Source organism: Haemaphysalis longicornis, unplaced genomic scaffold, assembly GCF_048455015.1.
Source record: "Haemaphysalis longicornis isolate Haplotype H1 unplaced genomic scaffold, Haemaphysalis longicornis Haplotype H1 scaffold_2, whole genome shotgun sequence".
NCBI lineage: Eukaryota > Metazoa > Arthropoda > Arachnida > Ixodida > Ixodidae > Haemaphysalis > Haemaphysalis longicornis.
Window position 1 is genome coordinate 211,260,305 of NW_027526295.1, and position 12,387 is coordinate 211,272,691.

A 12,387-nucleotide genomic window follows, 5' to 3' on the forward strand; every position below is an offset into this window, starting at 1 on the left:
AAACGAGTTTGGAAGCCGCTGATCTGCTAGGATTGAATTTATAAGTTGCGCTAAGGAAGAGCCTAATTCTGACCAGCAACGCTTGTAGAATTCCGTTGGCAAACCATCCGGACCAGGCGCCGATCCGGTTTTCATTTCTCTTAAAATGTCGTAGAGCTCAGAACAGGTTACGTCCTTCAGTATTTGGGAGTGTATGCTTTGTGGAACCTGAGGTAGGGAATTTGAAGCAGAACATAGTTGTGCTACCATGTGCCTTTCATCTACCTCGAGCGAATCTTCTGCAAAGACCTCAAAAAAGAAAGAAACCCTGATTTTATAGCTGATGGGTCTGTGGAGATGGTGTTATCCGGACAGCGCCCACACTCTATAATGTTTGGAGTTTCACGCGTCGCCAAAATTCTTTGAATTTCTAAACTACCGTTGCAAGGACCATGAATATTGTAAGAAGCGGATGGTTGCATTGTTTCATTTAGTTGGTGTTTGTACCCCTCCCTAAGGATACCAAGATATTCGCTCATTAGAGGCGTTAGTTCTTTATCATATCTAACTATCCGGATACGCTTGAGCGTGTTGTTAAGCTCAGCTGTGTCACGAACCTTTCTTTGTTGGCCAACTATTTGAGCTAGTTGCCTCCATATGGATTTTAAACTATCCCAGCGTTGTATGCTAACTACGACCGTTAGGGAAGAAGAAATATCTGTTTTTAATGACAATAAAGCAACGTCATCTTGCAGTATTCTAGTATTAAGCCTCCAGTGTCGGGCACCATCGAGTCTACGGTGACCTGTACATAGGGACAGGAGCACTGGGTAATGGGTCGGAATACTAGGGAATTGATTTACTTCTATGTTGATACAGCGGTGATTAGGTCTGGAGTTATATAAAACCTGTCTAGTCGGGACATTGAGGAACCGCGCTTCCACGTAGGAGAGAAATAATTCCCGCAATGGAGCAGCCATACATTCTCCAGGTGAAAGTCTTGCACTAAAAACCCGAGTTCCCGCGCGTTCCACGTCGGTCGTCCCTGACCCGGCCCGCGTACATCACGCATATTATCAAGGACGCAGTTGAAATCTCCGCAAAGAATTGTGGGCACGCGCTCCAAAAGATAAACCCCTAGGCAACGAAAGAAGTTATTTGTAGCTGTGACGCGTGCAGGAGTTCAGCCACCCGGCCAAAGTAAAATGTATACTGCGCAATAGTCTTATACACTCACAGCCAAATGTGAGCGTCTAAGCCCGGTTTACATGTTGATGCTTGTCAACTTTGTTAAACATGAACAAGATATTGCGCAAATGTAAGACCGAGAAATAATACACAAGGGATATTTACGATGTTCCTTTATTAAAAAATTCATAGATGCATGGTTTTTCGATACCAAATGATATTCTACATCTACTGCAGAAAACCGCCGACTGCTGTTGCCCGCGCCACCTCCTGGCGGCATATGAGAAATCACGCGGCAACAGCAACGAAAGGTTCCACTAGCTAGGTTCTACGTTCGGCTTGGAAAGCACGTGGAGCGTAGCAACGCGGTTCTATAAACCTTGAAGACGGCCGCCCCTTTTCACGTGCGTCTCCGCCGTACTGTAGCGCTGGCATAGAGGAGCCCGGCCTGTAGCAGTGGAACGCGGTAAATTCAAATCGCCTTGAGAAACCTTTAGCGTGTTTACCTTGGGATGAACATGACGGAACAGAAACAGCATGAGAGGTGAGCGGGAAAGCAAAGAGGGGCATTTCTTTGGCAAATGTCTACAAAGACTATCCTCTTTTGACGACATTTGCAACGAAAGGAGAAAATACGCGGCCAATTATTTCGCTTACTATGGTAAAAATCAACCCAACGAGCGTTCCTAACTGAATGAACGCAGGCGCTGGCGGTTAATTACGTATATTTTGCCTTAAATGTACCTACAGTTTTCTTTGCGCTAAACAGCGGGGGGATGTACTTGAAGCGCCAGCGCTTGACGAGTTTCAAATGCTTATGACTATATAAACCACTTGGCTTTCGAATCCCCTGGGTTACGGCCAGACGACAGCCGCTACGACGGAACGCCGAGTGGCTCTACTCGGGTCCAGCGAGCGAGCTACGACGACAAGGCGAACCCCTAACAGGCTCTGCACTTAAAAAGCGGTCCCTTGTTTCCGCTAGGCGTGATTAAATTACGACACGACAAAAATAGACACAAGTAATAAATGCGAGTAACAAACAATTATTAGAAATTAACATGTTCTTCCATTAATACCCTTAGATACAACTCCGGCAAGTTTCTCCGACCTGTTACCCGAATTCTACAAGGAAGACGTCCAAATACTGCAGAATACCCATCAACATATTTGAAGAGCTTTTTTCGAAGCGTGCTCAGCAGCCAGACAGATTATTGCTTGAAAGGCGCATTTTAGAGCCTTTCAACAATATGGATTTTAAGGAATAAGAACATTGAGCTGCACAGTGATGTTTTGCCATTGGCTCTTCAATATAGGAGTGACCTGCTAACAAAAGCGTATTGAATGCCCGACCGTTGCGTTAAAAATTGAGTTGGGTTGGAGTATGCTTCTAAAAACAAGAATGCAACTGCAATGCACATCTTTGAAATAATCTGTTTGGAGAGTACGCGAAACGTATTCTAAGAATCACTACGAGACATGTGAGAGCAAAAGCAAACTACGCCATCTCCAAATTTCGTAATCAAAACTGTGCCTCTCGTCACTGAGGATTAGCGTCCCATTGCACTAGTTGCTAGCGGTTGCTCTCGAAAAGTTGGTTGAACCCCATAGGGTTCGGAACTTCTGCCAGGTAAGTTGTATAAGAATCTCAAACTGCACTCGAAAGAAAAACTTGAGGCTGAATGTGGTCCATATAGGCGCTGATTCAGGTGAAAAGACGTTTATAGACATATATAAAAATTTAATCCCAAACGCCAGAGAGGCATTTATAAGCATTAAATAAACACCAGAAAATCCCTTGTCAACCCCTAAATTATTCTCACATCTGAAAATGGTGCGATATGAGCGCAAGGAACAAGATAGGCATTTGCTTTAAATCCATTCTCTATTTATAAAGAATTAAAATCAACCGAAGCTTTTGTTGTAAAGGGAAAAACCACAGTACGGCAAGCATTTGTGTCTTTGGTGAACTAGCAAATCGGTCAGCAGCATGACCACACATTTTCGATGGCTTTTTGCTGCATGAGGAAGGCAGTCCCTAGTGATAATATGTGACGGGGATTTGATATCCTCACCTCCACGTTCGAACAGCCACTTGTTTCCTTCCGACTCGACCGCTCCCTAAAATTTGAAACGATTTTTGCAAGAACAAAGAAACAGCGCCATTCACCTCTGGTCCTCAGCCTTACAGAATGAGACACGTTACTCTAAGTCATCGTCGCAGAAACTAACTTATCATCTTTTCAAACAGCGCTATTATATTCTCAAAACGATATGTGTGTGTTTGTGGGCACTTAGAAATGATAATTTTCTTTGTATAGAAATCGTCTGTAACTTATGGGTAAATTTTTTTCCTTTCATGATCCTCCCTATAGACTGCCCTTCGGGGCCTGTAAAGTACCTGAATAAATCCATAGATAAATGAATTTGTTCCTTCTGTAATAGGAATGCTATCGCTCAAATTCTTTAGCTTGCATTTAGTGCGTATTCAGGAACTCCAACTCACTTTCCACGTAGAGCTACTTTATTGGCCATGGAAAGGAAGCATAATACTTGTATGTTTTCCTCTGAATTCAAATAGAATAGCCATGTTAAGGTAATATCCTTTCCCAGTAGTCATACCTTTAAATTTACTTTGAGAATTTTCCGCATGTAACCATATTTTTAAGAAGTTGTCTACTTGACTGATTGATTCGTTGGTTTGACACGCCGAAGCGGCGCCTGGGCTATCAGGCAAGCCATAGTGGAGGGCTTCAGATTAATTTTGACCATCTGGTGATCTTTAAAGTGCTCTCAAACCTCGACAAACGGGCGTTTTAGCTTTTCGCCTCAGTCAGGAAAGCAGCCACCGTGGCCGATATCGAACCCGCGTCGTTAGGCTCAGCGGCACAACGCCGTAGCCACTGAGACACCTCGGCGAGTAACTTGTCTATTTAACCAACACCCAACCAAATGCATGTACATGTGTGGTAGGTAACTTAAGCGATATTTTGGTCTCTGTTTTACGCAAATCTCAAGAATACCACGAAAACTTCAGAGGTCATTATACAGGCAATAGTTGCACGAAAGGGCGTGTAAAAAGAGGTGAAACTGTAAAATGTGTCGACTCTTGCCGTATTTCCGGGCTTTTGTTCTAGCAAAAATTTATCCGTTGATTTGTTTGTCTATTAACACTTTCTACACTGGTCAACACATGCTCGCAGCACTGGTCGTACTACTTGGTGACCCTAGTTCGCATTCATCTCTTCCAATACTAACTGCACCGGCATGAGATGCCGCTTGCCAAACTTCGTCCTTTTAGGTCATTCGAAACGTTAAACAATTGCTGCTTTCCGCAATATGGGTCGCCCGTGCGGAGTTGCAGAGTGGCTGGTAATGGCCGGATGTGTCGGCAAATGGCGGCTGCTTGTTTCTGGCTGCTACGTGGGCGGAAATTGGGAAAGACATTGTTTATGTAATGCCTCTTCGCATCAGCAGCGTTTGACGAGGGCATAAAAGACGCAAGACTGCGTACTGGGACGACCAGACTGCGGGGCTCACGCTGCTATGGGCGCTCTGCATACACTCGCCGCTGTCACTTTACTCGCCGTGGTTTCGGGGACGGAAGTCCAAGTGAGTGGGCTCAGACCCACTGACAATGCGGGCCTCCGTACGCAGGTGGATATTTCGCGTGCTGCCCTGGGAAGAAACCAGGCCTCACTCCGTGACCTGGAGGACTTCATAAACCGGCGGGACTTCACTGGGGTAATGTTTCCTCCATGTTTCAGAAAGCAATTATAAAACAATCAAAAGCGCTCTGCAAAAGATTTGAAGCCCTTCTTTAGAACTAATATAAAACGAAAACATTACGATGTCACTTCTTGAACAAAGTATTACACTTAAGTAGTAGTTCTTAAGGGGCGAGGGTGTCTAAAATGTCATCAGGTTCTTTTTCTGCCATCTGCAGAGAATAATTGCACCTATTGTGAGTAGTAAGCTTGAAACATCGTGCGGCCGCACGGAATGTGGAGTAATGCGCCAGAACCTGTGAGTTTTTTGTTACTCTTGTACAATGATAGCAAGAAATTTCCGATCTGTTAAGTTCATGTTGGAGTGAATTTTTCTATTCAGACGCTAATTTACAGAAAGGCGGCGTCTACAGGGCCGTCCTAGGGGACAATAAGCACTACACTAAAGCGACGTCCACCCGCATCATTGGTGGAAAAATGCCTCGTCTTGCCCTATTTCGCCCTCCATCACCCTAATGTAGCGTAAACTAAGCTGACATGACTTAACGAAAAAAGCGATGAAAATTGTAATGAAAACTAAAGATGTAAAAAAACAGATGATCACAAGAACGGGACTCGAAACAAAGCCTGTCGTAACGCGACGTTGATACGGAACCTTTGTACCTCAACGCATTTTTTTATTTCAATGACACATCACATGCGCAAACTAAACACAACAACGACAAAAACCGCTGGCGGACCCCTTGCGAGAAGAAAGCTGCTAAAGTTGCTTGAGGTTTGTTAGCGTCTCCATTATGGGCAGCCACTCTGCAAGTTCAGACAGAGCCCTGCCCACTTCAATCATCATTCGCATTGAATCAGCAAAATACTCTTTCAAGTGCTTAGCATCAACATCACGATGCGCTGTGAACCTAGCTGTCTTCCAAATGCCGTGCAGGGCCAGAACCACGACAACGGCATATGGTATTGATTGATTATTTTGGGTTTAATGGCGCAAGGCCGGCAAAAGAAAAGAGCGCCATGACAATGGTGAAGGAGATGAGAAGGATTTATAAGAAAGGGTTTAGTTCAAAAATGTACTTAGAGAATTCGTGTATAGGCCCATATTAAGACATAACGAGTAACACGCCCCTGAAGTGTAAAGCTTCAGGTTCCGTCACTGTTTTGCACTACGTCACGGAATCAGGTGAGATCATAGAGAGTATATATGTTTTAAAAGCCAGTATCTGCAAAGTAACTAAAAACGTTCTTGTGAGAGAACATGGGATGGTTTGATAGGAATAACGAAAGGTGCTGAAAAATATTATATGTGTAAACGTCATTAAAATGACCTCTTCTTTCAATGTTGCACATCCTACAATCAATAAGCATATGAAGCATAGATAGCTTGAGTGTTGCCGACGTAAGTCGAAAACGAGACAGTTCGAGGTGTAAAACATTGTTATCGAACCTATTTTAGCCAGAAAAATTGCACAGCTCAGCTCTCCTCCCTGAAGTACACCAATTTTTGAACAGAGGTTTTAAAGAGCGCATTACCCACACTCGCGCGAAATGTGCGATCACAGAGATAGTCCTTATTAACGTTGAACGTATTGCCACTAAGAGAAAATGAGAGGAAATCCAACAATATACTGTATTACCATGTTATCTAAATGCCTTCTTCATATCAAAGAACACGAAGAAGCAGTGTTGTTTATGGACAAAGACGTCTTTCACACATGATTAAAAAGCAACCAGATTATCTGTAGTTCAACTTCCATACCTGAGGCCTGTCTGATTTTGTGTCTTAAAGACCAATAAATTCGAGAAAGTAAAAAAAGTCGCCTATTGATCATTTATTCGAGAAGCTTACATACACAACTAGTGAAGGCAATAGGCATGTACCTATCAGTGATACAAGCATTTTTTTCCCTTTTTCTAGAAGTGGTTTAACGATAGCCTCTTTCCATGTTCTTAAAAAGTCACCTGTTTAGCATATTTTGTTAAAGAGACAGATTATTGTTTACGGAGCGTCACTGTGTAGGTGTCTAATCGTGTCATAGCTGATTCTATCAGCTACAGGGGTTGACTTACCACATGTCGAGAGTGCACTCATCTATTCAAGCAGGGTAAATGGGGCATCGTATCCCTTATTTAACGTTGGTTCAGATGTAGGGGCTGACGATCAGCTGTCTTGTAGTGCTCTAAAATGTGTATAATGCAAAGAACTGAATACATGTTCACAGTGTTTCCCGAAAGTATCTGCTGGATACTTTACTGCGTTACCCACACTTCTTACGCGGGGAACAGGATGATCCTTGCATCCTTTTAGTTTCTTTATTCTTTTTTCCAAGATTTCGTATAAGAACTTACAAAAGATATAAACGTGGTCCAACTTTCATTTTTTGCTATGCGCCTAGTACGCTTTCCTCTGGCTTTTACCCGCCTAAACTTGTGCAGGTGGTCGGTTGTGGGATGCCGGTGTAAGAGTACTCAGGTCATTCTGTGCAGACAGTGCAAGCCCGCAGTCATGATTCCACCATGGTCTGGGTTTTGGGAAAGTTTTAGACGTGGTCTTTGGAATGCTTTTCTGAGCACATTCAAAAGTTGGGCCGTAATCAGTGAACTCGCTGCTCCCATATCTAAATGGGTTATTAATGTGGGGGTAGCCAGTGTATCGTATGCGATGTACCTTGCATGCGCAGAAAGGGATTGTAGCGGTTATAGATACGCATGTGCATCTGGAAAACTGTTGCGTCAGCTAGTTCAGCCTCGATATCTTCGCGCGTAGGCATTTGGTAGTGCTCCCTTTTGATGCAGCCAGGAAAGTTCTTTTTATGTTTTCCAGTGAGATTTTTGTAATTTAAAAGTCCGAAGCACTTTGTATTTGGAGCCACTGCTTACAGGAAGTAGCTTTACAGAGAAATGGTCGCTGCCATAGTGGTTGTAATTACCTTCCACTCAAGCACAGGAAGTAATATACCCGAGCCGATTGCCAGGTCCATTGCTGAATAATTGTGATGCTCGGAGTCGAAATATTTGTGGTTTTTTTAATTGAAGATGCAACACCCGGACGACGTGAGAAACCTTTTAAACAGCCCCCCTCGAGCATCGGCTCGCATAGATCCCCGGCTGTGGCTGTGAGCATTAAATTAACGGTTATGATGTGCGGTTGCAATAGCTCATGGATGGGGTTTTAAAATTCAAATTTGGAGAAGCGATATTCAGGAGGAATGTAAAAAGCGCACACAGTTACTACTTTGCCGGAAATTATGGCTCTAACAGCCACAGCTTCGAGTGACGTCTCCAGCTGAAGGTAGGGACACCCCACCGATTTTTGTAGTACTATTACCCCACCGCCAGACGGGTGGATGCAGTTATCTCTGTCCTTACGGAAAGCAATGTTCTGTGTTAAGAAGTTTGTCTGTGACGGGTGCAGGTGTGTTTGTTGGGGGCACAATATTTTTGGTTCGTGATTAGGAAGGATTTCATAAATATCGTCAAGATTTCTTAACATGCCACTACAATTACAATGCGTAACATTTTCAGCTTTCATAAAAATCAACGAAAGAGAAAAAAAGAATCATCGGATGTTTAATTTTTTAAGTGTTATTCTTTAGTAGTATGTGTTTTGGAGCCCTTCTCAACAGGTTTGTTAGGTTGATAGTCAGTTCCTGGTGCAATGATTTTACGGGCATTTCGTTTGGTTGGTTGACCACGAGCAGTGGCACCGCGGTGCTCTTGTGATGTCTCAGGAGTAGACATACATTGTGAGATATCCATGGCATAACCTCGATTTATAAGGGAGCAACACCATACTGGGGACCGGAGTTTGTGCTAGAGGCCGTAGCCTGAGCACTGGACACAACTGCCACAGCAGGGGCATCAGGGGCAGCCTTCTGCTGTTGCACAGGAGTTTGAAACGAAGAAAGGTCAACATCGCTTACCTGCACAGGAGTCATGTTGGCGGCCATTGCCCCACCACTAGGTCGAAGTATAGCTGCAGAAGCCACGGTACTGACTTTCTGCTGCAGAGTGGGGGCTGCCACGCGACCAGGTGAGCTTCACTGCTCTGGGTACCCGCATACCAGACGACGCCCCACCCCCCGGCGAGCTGCGTTTGCGTAATTTTTTCCCGATAGCAAAACATGTTTCAGGCTTGGTTGTAAAAATGTTAGGATGTCTGGGACTTTCAGTTGAATTATTTCTTTATCTTTCTTGAATGCTGGACATGCGCGTGAAAAGGCAGGGTGTGGTCCACTGCACTTTGTGCATTTAACTTGTTGCCGGCTGCAATCGTCACTGGTGTGGTCAGTGTTTGTGCAATGAGCACAGATGGGTCGACCACGGCACGAGTCAGTGCCATGGCCGAACATGTGTCACTTGAAGCACTTTCGCGGATTCGGTATGAATGGACGCACAGGGCCGGCAATAAATGTACCATGGAGAGATTCAGGAGGTGTTGGATGACTGAAAGTCAAAACAATGTGCTTTGTTCGGATTTCCCCGCCTGCGCGACGCAAATTTATCCTCCTTACAGCTGTTAAGCCTTGGTCTTTCCGTCTTTTAAAGAAATTATTTCTACTTTCATGAAGTTGCTCTCGTTCAGAGATGACGCCTTTGGTTGTATTTAGGCTGCGATGTGGTGTAACTGCCACTTTTAGTTGAGCCAGGGTGTGCTGATTCAGAAGGTTTTCACGTGGATTTTTTTCTTTGTACTTCTATGAGGGCGTCCCCTGAGGTAAGTTTTTTTGCGGGGTAATCTCTCCCAACAATGCTATCAAAGCATGTTGCAATAAGGAACACAGACTTGTAGGGGCGAACCAGCTTACGGGCCCGGGCTGTCGACGTCTCACATAGCCATGGCAGTAAAACACCGGGACATCCGTATCCCAATGCCTCGCGCTAGAACATAACGCGTACTAAAACAACCCACTGGAACACTCGTTTTTCAAAGGCTCATGCTCGAACGTTTCCGACTCGTTTTGAACAGATCGCGGTAGAACGCTCCGTGCTTCAAAACACGAGACTTTTACGACAAAGCTGTATACCTCTACCCACAATGTTTTCATCTCCGTGGGAAAAAACGCCCAGGCGCCAAGGCGTAGGACGCGAGCGCTAAACATCTAGACTGTATTATACACTTCCTCATAACTTCAAAACCCAATCATACATCAAAACCGCATCATCAAAACCACATCATACAGTTCTACACGGCTCGCTTCGTCCCTCCCAGGTCTAACGTTAGTGGAGATGGCCGGGCTTTTTTGGGCTAGAGGTACATTGCCCTTTTCTGAATGTATCAAAATATATTTGCTGAAGCTTTCACCTGTTATAGCTCGTTTGGCGCCAATTACTCCGGTCGGGCGCCTTTTGTAGGACCTACCGGGGATTCTAGAGGTAAAAAAGAAAGCCATAAATTCATGGAGTACATTCCGTAGAAAGGCCGGTTACCCACCACGGAGCCCCACAAGAAACCGTGAATTTGGAGCAAATGCTAACCGTATCTTCCGGCTATAATCATATGTGTTTGTGTTTCTCGAAAAATAAACCAGTCGAGACTGTAACGCTCTCCCTCGGGCTCTTTCTTAAAGGGGCCATGCAGACGAAACAGGTATAGTTCATTCGAAAGATTGTTTTGTGAGTATCATACTGACACCCTTTTAAATTCACGCTTCGCTCAAATAAACTACATTACTAGGAAAAAAGGTAATGGCGAAGTACGCACAAGCGCATTTCCTGCAACGGAACCTATGATATCAAATGCCCAGCTGTGCGATTAGCTGAGGCCGGCAAAAGCAAGCACGTTACTCCTGCAAGCGCTGTGCAAGAGTAACCGAGTGCTTCTGTAAACAATGTTTCTGGTAGTTTCTAGTGGAGTAGAGTGCACTTCATCAATCGGGATTACGGTGGGACGTGCAGCTGTAGCGAGAAGTCAAGGGTGCTCGAAAAGTCCATGCCAAATTGCTTCAAGCTGATTGGAAGTTCGAGTGTCACAGAGATAATAAAAGGAGGCGCAGCCTGAGGTAATCTTGTACATCAGATTGCGGCTGGGTGCAGTCTTAAGTAATTTGAACGGTTGCTGTTGGCCACACGTACGAGTACAAAGAGAAAAATGTGTCATCGAAGGAATCTTGTAATTTCGGTCGCTGTGGAGCGCATATCGATTCTACAAAAGAATACATTTCTGGAATGGAATCAATGAAGACTTTCTGTTCAATAGGGTTATCTTATTGTGGGTGCCTATGCATTTCTGTCACAACAGGTTGTTGCACAGAACCCGCTCGGGGACCACGGCATCGGCACTCTACTGATCACGAACCCTTTGAGGAGCCTGGCCAGCCACCAGCAAGCCCTGTTTCAACAGCGCATTGCGAACAACACGCTTGGCTTGCAGCAGGCGCTGCGGGAACTATTTCTGACACCACCAGCTGGTTCGGTCGGAGCCTTGATCTCGCGCACTGAAAAACCAGCCACGCCAACTTGATTGGATCAAGTACTTGTGCTGCAACAGAAATGTTCTGGAACCACGGTTCTGTAACTGCCCGCAAAGCGTTTGCTGTTGCTTGGGAGATATTAATTGCTGTGCTATTTTCACAGCTCTACGTTCGAACGACATTGTAAATAATGCGCAGCTGAAGTGGGAACAATAAATGTCCTTTTTTGTATTGGCGACTCAGTGGCTGAAACGTTGGGCCACTAAGCACAGCATCGCAGATTATGTGACGTGACCTGGCAGCAGCGTGTCGTGTTAAGGCGAAAAGTAACAATGGCAACGTATTGAATTGTTTGGCACGCTCTCATGAAGCCGCGTTGATCTAACCTGATTCCCAGCCAACTATTTTGTGCGGCTTAGAGACAAATAATGATTGCTGTCGGGCTAATTGGCGGGACATCCTTTGAAGAGAAGTATCGCTGGGTATGCTCACAAAGTCCGCCACAGATCGCCGCATTCACGTGAAAGTTTGCGTTTTGAATGAGTAGCATACTTGGCCGAGTACCCCTACACTTGGACCGTGTAACGCCCTGCGTTTCCACAAAAATTCAGATTGTTCAATGCAGGTGGAACATTGAACTGCGGTCCGTTGTCCGCCAGCGTCTGTGTTGTTCTCTCCGAGAAACCTTCCTGTTTGGACAGTTGGTTATAGTATTCGAAAAAACTCTGCAGAAATTCAGCGAATCGCCTATAATGCGTCGCATTCTTATGCCGTTTTTTATAATCTGAGTTGTCTACACGCAAATATGACTATGAATAGCAAAACACATTGTAATATTTTTCTGTCCTCAAGTTTCCCTTTTTTTTTGCCAATAGGGTAAATGTATAGAGATAGAGTGCCTCTACTTTGGTAATTATTTTTTTACGAAGATGCAAAGCGTTTTGCGGAGATGGCTAGTTTACACAATTTTTTATTCGTATTTCTAATGTTACTTTTCTGACGTGTTTTCGTTAGTCTTCGGTATTTCGGGGAGATGTATAAGATGTATATCCTTGATTTTGACAGATATTTTTGCG

The 12,387-nt window shown here is 44.5% G+C and overlaps 1 long non-coding RNA gene across 1 annotated transcript; it reads left to right on the forward strand.

Moving 5' to 3' along the window:
- The first annotated feature begins 4,738 nt into the window (after positions 1–4,738).
- LOC144167616 (uncharacterized) lies at positions 4,739–11,542 on the forward strand. Its single transcript, XR_013322063.1, has 2 exons — positions 4,739–4,911; positions 11,140–11,542. It is a non-coding gene; the product is annotated as an uncharacterized LOC144167616 (long non-coding RNA).
- The last annotated feature ends 845 nt before the right edge of the window (positions 11,543–12,387 follow it).